Source organism: Podarcis gaigeae (assembly GCF_964106915.1).
Source record: "Podarcis gaigeae genome assembly, chromosome: 2".
Taxonomy (NCBI): domain Eukaryota; kingdom Metazoa; phylum Chordata; class Lepidosauria; order Squamata; family Lacertidae; genus Podarcis; species Podarcis gaigeae.
The window spans coordinates 99,860,789-99,876,774 of NC_139679.1; the positions used below are offsets into that span (position 1 = coordinate 99,860,789).

The 15,986-nt window shown below is 42.9% G+C and overlaps 1 protein-coding gene across 2 annotated transcripts in view; it reads left to right on the top strand.

Annotated features, from left to right (window-relative positions):
• SUCLG2 (succinate-CoA ligase GDP-forming subunit beta) overlaps positions 1–15,986 on the top strand; it is a 233,391-nt gene that overhangs the window by 156,501 nt on the left and 60,904 nt on the right. Inside the window, exon 10 of one of the 2 annotated variants that reach the window (XR_014560610.1) lies at positions 28–1,133. The exons of the other annotated variant lie outside the window; for it this stretch is intronic. The gene's annotated coding sequence lies outside the window, so the exon portion shown is untranslated. Of the gene's footprint in view, positions 1–27; positions 1,134–15,986 lie in introns of those variants that run through there. 2 annotated transcript variants of the gene reach the window in all.

Consider the following 15,986-nt stretch of genomic DNA (forward strand, 5'->3'; position numbering starts at 1 on the left):
CGGAACAAATTAAGTTCTTAACCCAAGGTACCACTGTATGTCGAAGTTACCAGCATGAGTTTGACCAAACTGCGGAGGCAGTGGAAGACAGGAGTGCCTGGCGTGCTCCAGTCCATGGGGTAACGAAGAGTCGGACACGACTAAATGACTAAACAAACAAACCACTGTATGTAAAAAGGGGCATGAACTGAGCCAGTTGGGCAGCAAAGACTAGTGTAATTACCTCTGCCTACATTTTTTCCATATTCAGATTATTACTGCAGCAATGACTGGCATCGTGCCATGGTTCAATGTGAGTGGCGCCAAAGAAACAACACCACAACTGGATTTTTGTACTTGTTGTTAATATCACTGTTCGCCAAACAACAGCTCGGTTGGTAGAACGTGAGGGTTGTGGGTTTGAGCCCCACGTTGGGCGAAACATTCCTCCACTGCAGGGGGTTGGACTAGATGGCCCTTGTGTCCCTTCCAGCTCTACAATTCTATGATTCTCATCTCAGAAACATCAAGTTTCAATTCCTGGCTTTGCTGGAGACTTTCTGTGGCAAATGAATCAAAGGGCCTGGTGCATTTGATCATAGTGTCTATTCCATTCGGGGGTTTTTCTTTTTTCTTTTTAACCCGTCGCAATTTTATTTAATAATTCTGATTTCCTTTCATCTGTTCCTTTTGTTTTTTCTGTTTCATGTTCTCTCTTTTAATTAATATTATCCACTTGGCTCTCTGATAGAAATGCTTCCTGTTCTGTAAGTTGGAGGGAACTGGCCACCTCGAGCTTGCCTCTCTCCCTCGCTCGCCACGTTTGTTCTTTTTCACTCTTTCCATTTTTACTTTCTCGGTTCTTCCTCCAGCTTGCGTCCTGCTGCTTTTCAGAATATGCCTTTTTTACTTTTCACTTTCACTTTTATTTTTTGTATATAAAGCATCCCACTGGACAAGTTGGGCTTTTGCCATCCTTTGTAAAATAAGTGCCCTGCTAAAAGCGGTGTCTGCCCTTGGGCGCCTTGCTAATAGGAATGTCAGACCTTGACAGGTAGATACAATTGGAGCCTGTGGCTTTGTCCACTGTAGATTTCAAATCAGACAGAAATTATTGCCATCATCCTTTTTAAAAAAAACAGAAAAAGGAAAAATATTAACCTCTTTGGCTTTGACTGTATGCCTCTGTATACCATTGCTTTGCTTCCTGAGTTGTTGTTTTTTAAAATATATATTAAATATATTCATGCTGCAGTTCCCTTTAAATCAGGCGCATCTGAGCTGCCTGTCCCTTTGGTTCTGCAGAGTGAGGCTTAAGTGTTGCCCCTCATGTCACTGCTGTGGTTGTGCACACCAGAGAGATTACGTCACTTTTTCCTTTCCACAGCAAGTTATGAGGAATATTGCAGGCAGAGCCGAATTGGGATTTCCATCAATACATTGCAAGCGATCTGTCTCCTGTTCAATGCAGACATGCATCAGCTATGCATGGTTTAAGAAGAATTACAGATTGCCTCTTATTCATAATCACCACTCCTATAGCATGGGGCAGTTTTTAAGGCACTGTATGAGCTGTTGGGACGTAACATGCAAGAACGCTTTTTTTGCAAAGCCTTTCTAAAAGTCCTCCTGCTCCACTTACATTTCCTCTTGTCTCTTCTGCACTGCCTCCCATTCATCTGTCTCAAATCACCTTGTGTTTATGTTGCTGAAAAGAACTGTTTGGCCTTCCGCCGCTGGCCCTTTAAGACTGGGACAGACAGAAGAGTTTGGATTTGATATCCCGCTTTATCACTACCTGAAGGAGTCTCAAAGCGGCTAACATTCTCCTTTCCCTTCCTCCACCACAACAAACACTCTGTGAGGTGAGTGAGGCTGAGAGACTTCAGAGAAGTGTGACTAGCCCAAGGTCACCCAGCAGCTGCATGTGGAGGAGCGGAGACGCAAACCCAGTTCACCAGATTACAAGTCTACTGCTCTTAACCACTACACCACAATGGCTCTCATGTCCTGGCATCAGGACGTTCATTCCCTGAGATGTTGTAGCCATGAGATGCCAAGCTACTCCTCAAATCCCTATACTATCACAGATCCAGCACAAGCTCCCTGTCCTTACCTTCAGAACCCTCCATGGACTTTCCCTCCCCTACTTCCTTTGCTCTTTTATCTCAATACATCCCTGTCTTCACTTTTCCAGCTCCACCAGCACCCAACACCTGAAGGTCTCCTCCTTCTTCGTAGACCTCTGTGATGCCACCTCTTCCTGCTTTCAGATCCCTCCTCGAAGTCCACCTTTTCCATGAAACCTTTGGTACTATCCCTTAGTGCCTCTCATGCCCTTCAGTGACTCGGTGTGCAACTAAGCCTAAGCACATGTTACTGAAACAACTGCATGTTGCTTCCCCGTTCAGCTTTGTCTCTACCAATTTCCCTCCTTCTGTTGTTTCTCCTCTGTCAAATTCTAGATTGTAAGCTCTTCACAGCAGGGACCTGGACTCTTCCACTTTATAAAGCACACCCATGTACACTGAGGGTGCAGTAAAAACTATTATTATTATTATTATTATTATTATTACAGTGGTACCTCAGGTTACAGACACTTCAAGTTACAGACTCTGCTAACCTGGAAATAGTACCTCGGGTTAAGAACTTTGCTTCAGGATGAGAACAGAAATTGTGCTGTGGCGGCACAGCAGGAGGCCCCATTAGCTAAAGTGGTGCTTCAGGTTAAGAACAGTTTCAGGTTAAGAATGGACCTCCAGAATGAATTAAGTACTTAACTCGAGGTACCACCGTATTATTATATTTGCAGAGCCAGTGTGGTGTAGTGGTGAAGAGCGGTGGACTCGTAATCTGGTGAACCGGGTTCGCGTCCCCGCTCCTCCACATGCAGCTGCTGGTGACTTTGGACTAGTCGCACTTCTCTGAAGTCTCTCAGCCTCACTCACCTCACAGTGTTTGTTGTGGGGAAGGGAAAGGAGATTGTTAGCTGCTTTGAGACTCCTTAGGGTAGTGATAAAGCTGGATATCAAATCCAAACTACTACTCCTCCTCCTCCTCCTCCTCCTCCTCTTCTTCTTCTTCTTCTTCTTCTTCTTCTTCTTCTTCTTCTTCTTCTTCCTTTTTGTTGCTGCTCTGCTTGATGGCAGAATTGCTACGACTTACTAGGATGGGGTAAGGGCGGGGTGAAGGCAAGATCAGAGCTGTGCAGTAGTGGGAGCACCCAATTGGCCCTGCCAGCATGCCTGCACAACCCCGATCTGTGCCCCAGTCCACAGTGATGCTGCTGTCAGGAGGGCAGCAGCAGAGCACCATTCCAGGCACCAGTTGCTTCAGGGCTTAAAACACAGCTGCAGCAAGTCCTCTCCTCACCTTTAGTGCATTGTCCAGATTACAAGAAGGGCAGGTGTGGGTGGGGAAGTTTACTTGTAATGACTTCCTTAGATGCTGTTTTTAGAAAGCCAGAGGGAGAGCATGGCTTGGCTAAACGTTCTCCACGCCTCTTTCATCCTTCCCCCTATCCATCAAGGTTGAAGACGGGCTGTCATTAGACTTTCAGGCATTCCCTTCTGGGAAGCATTGTTGACATTGCCAGGATAAAATGTTCAGTGGCTATTACTGAATGGGGGTGGCTAATTGCATCCAAGAATTGAAATATTGATATATCTGGTATGGTGAGGTGGGGAAATAATAACCTGACATTGTTGTGACAATCAGACTTCACAATCCATTTATTTCTAGACACTTCTTGCGTTGTAATTTGTTTCTGTAAGTTGCTCTCCTCTTTCCTTCTGATTATTTGAGCAATGGTATCAGTATACAGAAGGGACACAGGTTGCTCTGTGAGTTAAACCACAGAGTCTAGGAAGGTCGGCAGTTTGAATCTCCGTGACGGGGTGAGCTCCCATTGCTCAGTCCCTGCTCCTGCCAACCTAGCAGTTCAAAAGCACGTCAAAGTGCAAGTAGATAAATAGATAAATAGGTACCGCTCCGGCAGGAAGGTAAACGATGTTTCCGTACGCTGCTCTTGTTCGTCAGAAGCAGTTTAGTCATGCTGGCCACATGACCTGGAAGCTGTACACTGGCTCCCTCAGTCAATAAAGCAAGATGAGCGCTGCAACCCCAGAGTCGGTCATGACTGGACCTAATGGTCAGGGGTCCCTTTACCTTTACCTTTTTATCAGTATACAGAAAGCCCGTCATGTTGAAACAAACCCTCATTGTTTCAGGGGCATGGTTTTCTGTAAACAAGAAACTGAGTAATAAAAGAAGTTTCTTCGAGGTCACTGATGCTTCTGTGATCAAGTTCAGACATGGATCTCACACAACTCCTCTGTAAGCATAGCAGGGGAGGCTGTCCGCTCTGCTCAGGACTGACCTGTGTGAACTCTTGTTTCCTTTCCATGAGGCAAAAGGATCACACAAACCTCTGCATGTGACTGCAACACACTCGCTGTAGGCTTGGTCTAAGCTTGGGTCCTGCTTATAGGCTTTCCCATAATCTTGTTGGCCATGGTGAGAACAAAACGCTGGACAAGCTGGGACCATTGACCTGATCCAGAAGGGCTGTTCTTCTACACTCATATAGCAGTGGAGTTCCTACTAGAGACAAGTGATTGATTCAGGTTATGTTGAGCATGTCTAATGCTTGGCTGTGGTCAATTGCGCATTCTTAATTGTTAGAATCTTGCCCTTGGACCAAAATCTGCTTTAGATTAGTCCTTCTTCATTTGCTTAAAAAAGAAAATCAATCTTTTCTGTATAAAATACCCAAGGCAGCTAACAAAATAACCACCAAAACAACAATTAATTAAAACATGACATTAATAAATTTTAAGTGGTGCTTTAAAAAAACAAACAAACCCATAGCAGCATAAGAAGTGAAATAAGTAGATAGATAGCCGTAGAAAAGTATAGGAAGCCAAACTGCCATGGCATCATATGCCTGCAGAAATGAGGCGGTCTTTATCCTCCACTGAAAAACCAAAAGGGAGGAAGCCCAATCAGCATGGCCAATGGGAATTGTAGTTCATCAACAACTGGAGAGCCAGAAATCCCTCATTCCTGTTCCAGAGTCTGGGAGAAACCAGTGAAAAATCTCTATGTGAATACCCATCCCATTTCATAGCATCAGAGAACACAGAGGGAGAGCCTAATACAGGGGTCAGCAAACCTTTTCAGCAGGGGGCCGGTCCACTGTCCCTCAGACCTTGTGGGGGGGCCGGATTATATTTTGAAAAAAATAATGAACAAATTCCTATGCCCCACAAGTAAACCAAAGATGCATTTTAAATAAAAGTACACATTCTACTCATGTAAAAAGATGCTGATTCCTGGACCGTACTCGGGTTGGATTTAGAAGGTGATTGGGCCAGATCCGGCTCCCGGGCCTTAGTTTGCCTAACCGTGGCCTAATATTTCTAAAACTTATGTCACACTTTTTATGCCTGTTAACATTGCATATTTGCTACCACAGCATATGGTGATGGCCAGTAGTGGACAGCATGGTGGGGAGTCACCTGACAGGGGAGTGACTGCTCATTACTGGAAGGAGAAGCCATGAGGCAGGGAGGTCAGTGGGGTGCAGACACCCCAGCAGGAGTGCCAGATGGTCTCCGCTGGTGTGTCTGCACTGCACAGACCTCGCTGCCTCCTAACACCCACCACAGTAAACAGTATCGACCCACCTATCTGGAGGTCAGGCAAATCCCTCTAACTGATCATGCTGCTGGTGACCATGAGCTTCAGGGGCTCTAAAAGGGAATTAATTTTTTTTATCAAGGACTAGGTTGGTAATGGCTACTGGTCATGATGGCTTTATAGTATCTTCAGTATCAGAGGCAGTCACTGAGTACCAATGGTGGGAGAGAGCTATTGCCCTCATCTCTTTCTTGTAACCTTTCTGGTTGACCACTATAGGACCAGGTGGGTTCTGAAATTTTCTCTGTTTAAAACGAGACAATGTTATTTTAAAAGTAGGTTTGAAAAGGCAGGAATAGCACGGTATCTCTTGCTAACAGAACAGAAGCTTCTACTTATAATATTTAGAATATGGTCAATAGTAACATTAGACCTTTAATCAAACCAGCTGATTATTAATAACTGTTTACTTGTCGTATTCAGAGGAGATTATATTGACTGACATTTCTCCAACACTGTAAAATGTTGGCTATTGGCAGCTGTTAGCTCCCATAAATGGAATAATTGATGACAAGCTTACTTTGTTTTCTTCTGCAGCCATGCCTCAGTCCAAACACAGACTGTTGTTTTCTGAATATGGAATAAGCATTTCTTATTCATGTCACTTTTCTTAAGCTTGTTTACTCCTGTCCAACGAATCACTTCTGTCTAAGGCAGCGAAGGTAAAATAATGGCAGGGGAACATCAATGCCATTATGTTGTGTGTGTGTGTATGAATTGGAGATCTTTTGGCTTTTCATTTTCTCAACATCTCAGGCAGTGATCAGAATCCTGAAAAGAAGGTATCATTAAATATTTCTGCTATTTGCTTATTTCTGGAGCTGTCGCGGGTATAAAAATAATACCAGTTGTCCTTTTAAAAAATACTTTCTTACCACTGCTGTTTTCCTTTTGAAGCAACAATTCTTCTGGATTTCTTTCCCCCAAATTGCAGCCTGTTCTGCAGCATAATGGGCAGCTTTTCTGATTATCAAGCGTAGAAGAGGTCAAATGGCGGAAGAGGAAATAAATGATATTTTAGATGTTTAGTAAAACGAAACAAAAAATAGAAAGTGGAGATAGAGGAGGGAGAAATATAGCACCACAAATAAGTATGCTGTCCCAATTGACATAGAAGCTGGAAGAACCTGCCCCCACCCCCGTTTAGAAAAACCTCTGGCTTCCATTAAAATACATTAAGCTGCTTGCAATGATGAGTTTGGACACCCTGTTTTGTGGGGTGGTAAAGAGAACTGCATTTGAAGAAGGGTTAAACACCACCTCTTTTAGCACTGCTATTCCAATTGAGTCTCCATTAAAAAACCTGGAAAACCTTAGGAGAAACAACCATGGACTATGCTTCTCGCATGTACATTAACAGTACATCTCGCGTGTACATTAACAATTCCTGACTGAGGCTCATTTTGGCACTGTCTGCAGTAGGAAGAGCTTCGTCCCAAAGTATATTTTTCTCCCCTCCCCACTGTGAGTGAATTTTCATGGCAGCTCCAACTACTGTTCCAAGTTGCTTGGCTCAAGGCAATTTGAGGCAGCCTTAAAGAGGGTTCTTCATTACTGCTATGTTTAAATCAATCTCTCATAAAAGACTTTTGCATTTCTTGGGCGTAGTCCAGATAAGATAAAAGTGCCTGAGCTCCATTGAAATCAATGAGACTTCAGTCCACATCAAGGCGCTTGAGCTGCATTGAATGTAGCAGGACTGAATAATGGCTTTGCTTTTTTTTAAAATGGATTATGCTTCCTGACACCCAATGGCTCTGTAAAGACTTCTACTATTTGTTTGTTTTGTTTTAAGAGGATGCATCCCTCCCCCACCCTCACCCCCCGCTGTCCGGTATACCGTTGCTGGCAGACGGTAATGAATGAAGCAAAATGTCAACGGCCTTCGCTTCTCAATGTAACGCGGTATGTCAGCAGCGGATTTATTTGAATTGTCAGATTGCATGTCATTAGGTAATAGAGAAGCAACCATATTTTTCTGTGGTCATTAAGAAGCCTTTTGCATTCCGATTCAAATAACCATGCATCTTTTACACGCCTCATTGCCCAGTTCTCCTCTGCGCAGCATGAAAGCGTCTTTCATTTGTGACTTGCTCCCCCCCCCCCCCCGATGCAAGGAACGCAGTATGAAGTTCTTGGGAAGCTGGAGGAGAGCTGGGGCGAAGAAAAGAAAGTGTATTTCAACAAAGGCATAGGCAGGGGTCAGCAAACTTTTTCAGCAGGGGGCCGGTCCACTGTCCCTCAGACCTTGGGGGGGGGCAGACTGTGTTTTTTTGGGGGGGAGGAAATGAACAAATTCTTATGCCCAACATATAACCCAGAGGTGCATTTTAAATAAAAACACACTTTCTACTCATGTAAAAACACCAGGCAGGCCCCACAAATAACCCAGAGATGCATTTTAAATAAAAGGGCACCTTCTACTCATGTAAAAACACCAGGCAGGCCCCACAAATAACCCAGAGATGCATTTTAGATAAAAGCACACTTTCTACTCATGTAAAAACACCAGGCAGGCCCCACAAATAACCCAGAGATGCATTTTAAATAAAAGGACACATTCTATTCATGTAAAAACATGCTGATTCCTGGACCGTCTGCCAGCTGGATTTAGAAGGCGATTCGGCCAGATGCAGCCCCCGAACCTTAGTTTGCCTACCCATAGGCATAGGGGTAATAAGATTAAACTATGGCCCACATCACTTAGCCTACACAGGGACTTGTGCTTAGGGTTGAGGTCACGCTGGGTAGAGCATAATGTCTTGCATGCAGCCCTTAGCATCTCCACTGTCTAAGATGCAAGAGAGCATCCATTCCTAGGCTGGGTGGTCCAACAGTGTGACTCCACATAGTTCTAGGGTTCATAAATTCAAATGGAGATGATACAGATGAGGGGTTGGCAACCATTTGAGGACAGTGGACACACTGAAAATTTCGCGAAAAGGTTGTGGGTGCCAGTAACAAAATGGTTGACATGGGGTAGGTGGCATATCACAAAGGGGCGGCTGTGGACATGTGGCATAGCGCAAAATGGCCACCACATCCAAAGGGACAGAAAAAGGATAGAATCACACAAAATGGTGTGAGGTGAGCTTTTTGTACCTCCTTTCTATATGAGAGAGAGAGGTTGTTCAGCCCTGGAATACAATGAAATACAGCCATGTTTAAGGGTGAAGATTCACTCTAAGACAGGTTGAGCCAGAAACTGAGCAAGAAGAGGAAACAGTCTTTTGTGCATTGTGGATTTTTGAGGCAATATTTACCAAGACATTTCTCATGTGCCGCAGATTGCAGCCCCCCATCCACATACACAAGGCTTTAAACCTTATAAGCAACGGCATATCTGAATACAAAATTCATAAATAGTATGTGGCAAATGTTCAGAATTTGGCCTTGGAAAAGGCTTTATGATCTGGGGCACATAATTTCAAGTTTAGTTGATATACGCCATGTAAGGCCTTATCATTTGATTTATTTAATGTTTATATAGTGCTTAATATATTAAAAATATCCCTAAGCAGTATACAAGAAAGCAGCAACAACAGACAACTTACAGAAAACATTACAAAAAATACAGTTACATATAAAAATATAATACAAGTTACACACACACACACACACACACAATATATATATATATATATATATATATATATATATATATATATATATGTGAGAATATCAATTCATTTTCCTTCTGGCACAGTCATTTTCCTTCCTCCTTCTTACCCAGGGTCCAAACAAACTCTCCCACAAACTCTTGCCCATAAAAGTCTTACAATGAGAAGAGTTCCTGGAAACAGCGGACATCACCCTAGTCTCTCACTCTAGCCTTGCTTTTTGTAGGAGGCCCAAGGTGGATGGTCCTTCCTCAGGCTGCCCATAGCTGTATTCAGCTGCACTCTGCACACCTAATTCCAGGTATAGCAGATTTGTTGAGTTTCCCAGGGGGTCCAAAGGATGGGGAAAGGCCCCCGCTCCATTCACAGCTTTCTTCACCCACTGTTGGAAGGGTTTCTGTTGGAAGGAGACACACTCTTATGGGTCAGAATAAGGATGTTGTCATTAGGCCCAGGCCACAAGACACTAAGAGACATCTGTGTGGGTTATGAAGTACTGTTTGAAGAGCTTTCAGGGGGATTATTCTGGTTCAGAGTTTGACCACTGAGCCCTGAGAAGGTCAATGAAATAAACTATTTTTTACATTCCGAATTGCACTTTATTTTTAGCAGCATTTTAAACCCATCTTTTGTTGCACGGCACTCAGTAAAAATACTAAAATACAATAGAAAACACTTAATCTGTGATTTTGCCACAATGCTTAGTCTTAATTCTGTTTTCTTTCTTGTTTTACCAGCAAATAACTGGGTGTTCAGGCAAGCGATTTTCATTTTGTATTGTTGCATTTAGTGCATTAAATTTCCAGTGTTTCTCTTTCCCAACCCCTCCCTCCTTTTAGGGGAGCAGGCGTTTTCTGCCATGATTTAGTGCACTGTCCTTCCTTATTACAAGGTAGAACCTTCATTTGCTGTGTGGGCATTTTTCAAGCCATTGGAAGGAGAAGTGATTTAATACCTTTTTATTTGATGAATGGAGATGTAATGGTTTGCTTAGAGTGGGGGGTGTTAATGGAGGCTTTGTCAAACTTAGCCACAAAGTCCTGCGCTAGCAGAAGCATGCTAACATGAGGCTTGATGCCATCAAGGCTTAATTAACCATTAAAATTCTTTACAGGTGCTGAATTCCTTTTATTTTGAAATAGGTATGAACAGCTTAACCACAGAGCGCGGATACAGGTGGTTGCCTGTGGGCCTGATTTGGTTTGCTTCCAGACAAGGAATTTAGGGTGAAACTGCCATTCTGCATTCACACACTTTCTGTGAATACTTAATATCATCATCATCATCCAGTCTTTGTCCTCTTCCACTTTCTTTAGTCTTTTCTTAGACTGAAGGAAATCTGTCCTTTTTTAAAATAACAAAATTTGGAGCAGTAGCACATGATCTTCAGGCAAGGGCATACACGGGCGGCGGTGCAAGAGGAGTATGGGCAGTTGTTCCCATTGAATGAATAATCCCAATTTTTCCAGCATAAAGATAGAACCATCAGTGAAAATGTGAATTGTATGAATGAAGTTAATCTGTGTGTATTTTGTTAGAAGGTAAAGGTAAAGGACCCCTGAAAGGTTAAGTCCAGTCAAAGGCAACTATAGGGTTGTGACACTCACCTCGCTTCAGGCCGAGGAAGCTGGCGTTTGTCCACAGACAGTTTTCCAGGTCATGTGGCCAGCATGACTAAACCGCTTCTGGTGCAACTGAACACCGTGATGGAAACCAGAGCGCATGGAAACGCTGTATACCCTCCTGCCACAGCAGTAGCTATTTATCTACTTGCACTGGCGTGCTTTCAAACTGCTAGGTTTTTAAGAGGTGATTTAATTATTGTTTTATTTTATATCAATGTTTATAGTTGATGTTAGCCGCCCTGAACCCAGTCTCGGCCGGGGAGGGCAGGATACAAATAAAAGTTTATTATTATTATTATTATTATTATTATTATTATTATTATTCAGTTGGCAGGAGCTGGGACAGAGCAATAGGAGCTCACCCATTTGTGCAGATTCGAACTGCCGACCTTCTGATCAGCAAGCCCAAGAGGCTCAGTGGTTTAGACCACAGCGCCACCTGCGTGTTATGCACCAAGGGCAATGGGGAGGGGAAGTAAGGAGAGTGCTGTTGCACTCAGGTCCTGCTTGTGGGTTTCCCATGAACAACTGGCTGGCCACTGTGAGTACAGGATGCTGGACTAGGTGGGTCCCTTGGCCTGACCCAACGGGGCTCTTCTTATGTATTTGATTTTGCCCTTAGTCAAAGTCCCTTGTGGTATGTGGCAGTGTGCACAGCAGGGTTGCCTCTGAGGGACAGCAAAATGTAAGCAGTGTTTGCGGCAAGGGGATGACAGAGGAGCGTGGATGGGGGGAACTTGAGAAAGATGAAAACCGCATTTGCCTTACATAGGGGAAGTGAGAGCATTTGATTTAGGGGAAGGTTTCAGAGCCATGTTATATGAACTGTGTAGTAACTTGAAAATCCATTTCCCTTTTCTACATTTTTCATAAGGATATCAGTGCTGGCTACAGTTTTGTTCTGCTACCAAAGCTTTTTTTTGTTTGTTTAAAAGCATTTCTGAAACGTTTTATATTTAAAAATCTCTAAGCCCGTATACAGAGATGCAAGCATAAAAGGAAGGAAGTTTCATAAAAACAGAGATACAACATGAAAGCCAGTAAAGCAGTATTTTACGAAAAGAGAAAATCAGCAATAGCAGAGTCCAATTTTATGGGTCAGGGAAAACCCGGGCAAAAGATGCATCTTTCTAAGACGTCTGAAGCAACTCAGGGATGGTGGTTTAATTACAGCATTGTATTAGTTGTTGTTCGCTCTGGGAAAAGGAAAGAAAACTTGTTAGGCTGTGTGCTCTGTTCTCCAACAAACAAAATATCTCTCTGTTTATTAAATTTAAAAAGAGCTCTTTGAAGTCGTGGCATCAAATTAGATTCTGTGTTTAGTTCAAACTGTTTGGAGGGCAGCAGGTTGGGGAAGGGTGCTCAGAGTGATCAAGGATACAACCGTAGAGAAACACATCTGAGAAAGACATCTTGGAATCAAATGGCACAGCCAAGCATAGAGTTGCACTGTAAATATCTTTAAAAAAGAGGGGGGGGGGGAGAGAAGCCTTATGTTCTGTGGCAGGGGAATATTTTCAGGGACTTATCTGCACATGTGTCATAGAAAGTTTCATATTTGGGTTCTGACTTGTTGTCAGGAGTTGGAGTTTCTTTTGTGGGGGAGAACTGGCTTGGAGATCTAAAGCAGGGATGGGGAACATGTGGCTCTCCAGATGTGGCTGAACTACAACTGCCATCATCCCTGAGCATTGGCCATGCTGGCTGAGGCCGATAGATGTAGTCCAACAATATGTGGAGGTTCCCAGGTTTCCCTTCCCTGCTCTATAAGTTTCCAGAAACTGGCAATGTAACAAAAATGCAAGCTAATGTACAAAAGAGTGACATAGTGGGTCTCAAATCCGCCAGGTAATGTTTGTGTGAATTTATTCTCTGTGTTGCTGTTGTTGTTAATCTGAATTGTACCTTATATATTAGTCTTCGCTGTGCGGTGAGAGGAAAGGCAGGGGTATAACCATTTAGAAGAGAGTAAAAACACATTTCTTCCCTGCGCCCTCTTTGGTAACTGAATAGTCACTGTGTAAAAAGCGTGACTGTATGCAGGTCCTGTGCATTTTGATGACGGATGTTCGGGAGACATTTACGGTGCCTTTCACAAAATCCCTGTTGCACAGTAAAGGGAAGGCACATTATCTGAGAGGAAGGTGGTGGCTCTGCAGAAGCCATTTCAGACAATTACTTGGGTGGCAGAGCAATTGAAGTGGTGGTGGAGCAGGCACACAGCCCTCTTTTCCGCGATCCATGCTGATGCCTGTGTGCGTGAAGGCTTGATTGTGCAATTCTTTCCCCTCAATTAGAATTGAACTGCGGGCCACCCACACAGAGCGTCTCTGCCTGACTTTGGGAGTGCGGTGGCGGAGGTGGGCAGTGCCGCGTCTTCCCGCCTCCGTTACAAAAACGGCATCAACCAGCCTGATAAGTTTACCAGCAAGGCTACCGGGTCACGTTTGTCCCAAGGACGGAGTTTGCATTGCACGAAGTTGCGAACATATTGGACCGAGACAAAGGTCGTTTTACAGAAAAGTAAAATAGTCACTGAAAGGCGATGTTCAAAGGGGAGAAGAAAAATCTTTTAATTTGGTTTGCAAGCACATGCCAGATTGAGTTGTGCTCAGAAATGAACTCCAGCTGAGAGTTTTATTAAGCGTGAGAGTTTGTGAAGCTTTATTCTTGTTGACAAGGTAATGTCAACTGTACGTGATTAAAGCAAGCACATTAAGACAGAAAACATGTAACAATGATAGATTTCTTAAAATAATCATTTCTCTGAACCCAAAAAAAGGGAGCTTGTTAACTAATTGGGTTTTCTAAGTTTGCTTGTTTTGAGAGTATTATTATTATTTACTGACAACATTTTTATTTTGCAAAGTTAATTTTGTTGAAACTAAGTCCCGATTAAGCCAGGCCTTCTGGATCCTATTGCAGGACTCTTCAGAGGCAAGTCTTTGAAAAAAGAAATCAATTACTGTTAAGAGTAAGTCAGAGAGAGGGTATAGGGAGGGGAACGAATGTGCAGAGTCAATATTTTATAGTAGGTGATGAAACTTGAATGCCTGATGCCCAGAAAATCATTTGATTTAAAGGTTTTGGGACTGCAATGCATGGCTTTTCATTGAAGAAATATAAAAGAGCAAATTACTATTTGCTGGAAAGTCACAGAAACCTTACCAGAATTGTTTAGTTCCTCCAGCTCTCTAGAGGTTTTCCTCTTCAGCCCCTGATTGAGTATGTGCTCTGTGGATTGTGAAAGATTTGCCTTTAATCAAAACTTTCATATAGCTTTATATACTTTTTTCGTATTGTGCGATACTTAGAAGAAAACCTTATTTGGCAGCGGGGTATTTTGTTTTTATCACAAGCCACAGAAGTCCTTTGAACTAATGACGGTTTTTAAAAATTACTAAACCAGAACCATCTACACTGTTAAGTTTCACCAGTATATAACCCTTTGAAGGTGGTTAACAAATAATTAACACAATAATTAACAATAATGACTTTTAAAAGGATTGGGAACCTTTTAAGATATATATACAGAAGCAATACATTGAAATGAACTCACTTGCAGGATTTGAGTAATACACTTACAATGAACAAATAAAAATAGTAAATACAAATAGGGAATAAGAGGTTAAGAATAGATTAGGAAATAAATTTATTTTAGCATGGAAGGTACATAAAAATATATGCAGAACAGAAATAATATACTCTAAACCAGAAAGGGAAGTTGGGGGAAGTCGTTGGAGGGGGAGGGTTAAACTGAAAATGTAAAGTGTAATTTGAATTTTCTGAATATGTTAAAATTTGGTGGAAAATCTCAATAAAATTAAAAAACAAACAAACACATAATTAACACATGCTTATGAAGAAAGGCAGCTTCCTGATCTAAACTTCTCAGAGAGTGAGCATGCCCACAGAGCAGGGTCTTCCTCTTTCAGTTCAGTAAGATTGTGTTTGACACACAATGGGGAATGGAGAAGCACTCAGTTGAGCAGGGCTCCGTATCTATTGGCACCAAATCAAGCAGATCAGGGGAAGAGCCTGATTTCCTGGTCTGGTGTAAAGCGGATCTCCAGAATAAAAATTTTCATCAAACGATTGCTCTCAGTTTACAACTGATTACCCATTTTGTTTTCAAACCAATATACTTCCCAATATACATCTTGTCCTAACTGTGATTTGGGCCTCAGGCACATCAAGCAACAAGATGCTCTGACTGTCCCCATTTTTAACTAGAAGCTCTGGAAGAAGCGGCTGATGTGGGTCTCCTCAAACCTACAGCCTATGATTGATTGGTTTGGTTGGTTGATTTCATTTTGTATCCTGCCTTTCCTTAGTGGGTTCAAGGCAGTGTATGTTGTCGCCTTCTGCCGCCATTTTATCCTCACAACAATGCTGTGAGGATAGATTGCTCGTTTGTGAGTGGTCCAAGGTTACCCAATGCGCTTCATGGCCAAGTAGGGATCTCCCCATTACTATGCCTGACACACTTTAAAGCCCTCTCAGCTGGTTGTCAGGATTTAAAAGCATGGTGGCTTGTCTAAAATGGCCTGTCAGACCTGATTAGGCCCATGAGTCAAGTTTTCCCCATCCCTGCTCTACGCAGATGAGCCACGGATGAGCTACGCAGTGGCCACAGACCCACTGAAAGTCAAAATTCACCTCATACTTTGCAAAATGAGTTATTACTATAGAAAGATTGATGTTACAAAAGCAGGTGAAATTACTTTGGTACCTCGGGCTACATAAGCTTCAGGTTACATACGCTTCAGGTTCAGACTCCGCTAACCCAGAAATATTACCTTGGGTTAAGAACTTTGCTTCAGGATGAGAACAGAAATTGTGCAGCAGCGGCAGCAGGAGGCCCCCATTACCTAAAGTGCTGCTTCAAGTTAAGAACAGTTTCAGGTTAAGAACAGACCTCCAGAACGAATTAGGTTCTTAATCCGAGGTACCACTGTATAGATAAGCAGATGTACAAATTTCTATAGAAAGCAGTAACTATGTACATTCTGTGTAAGCTAAGATGGGGAACCGGTGGCTGCCCACACTTTCCTGGACTCCC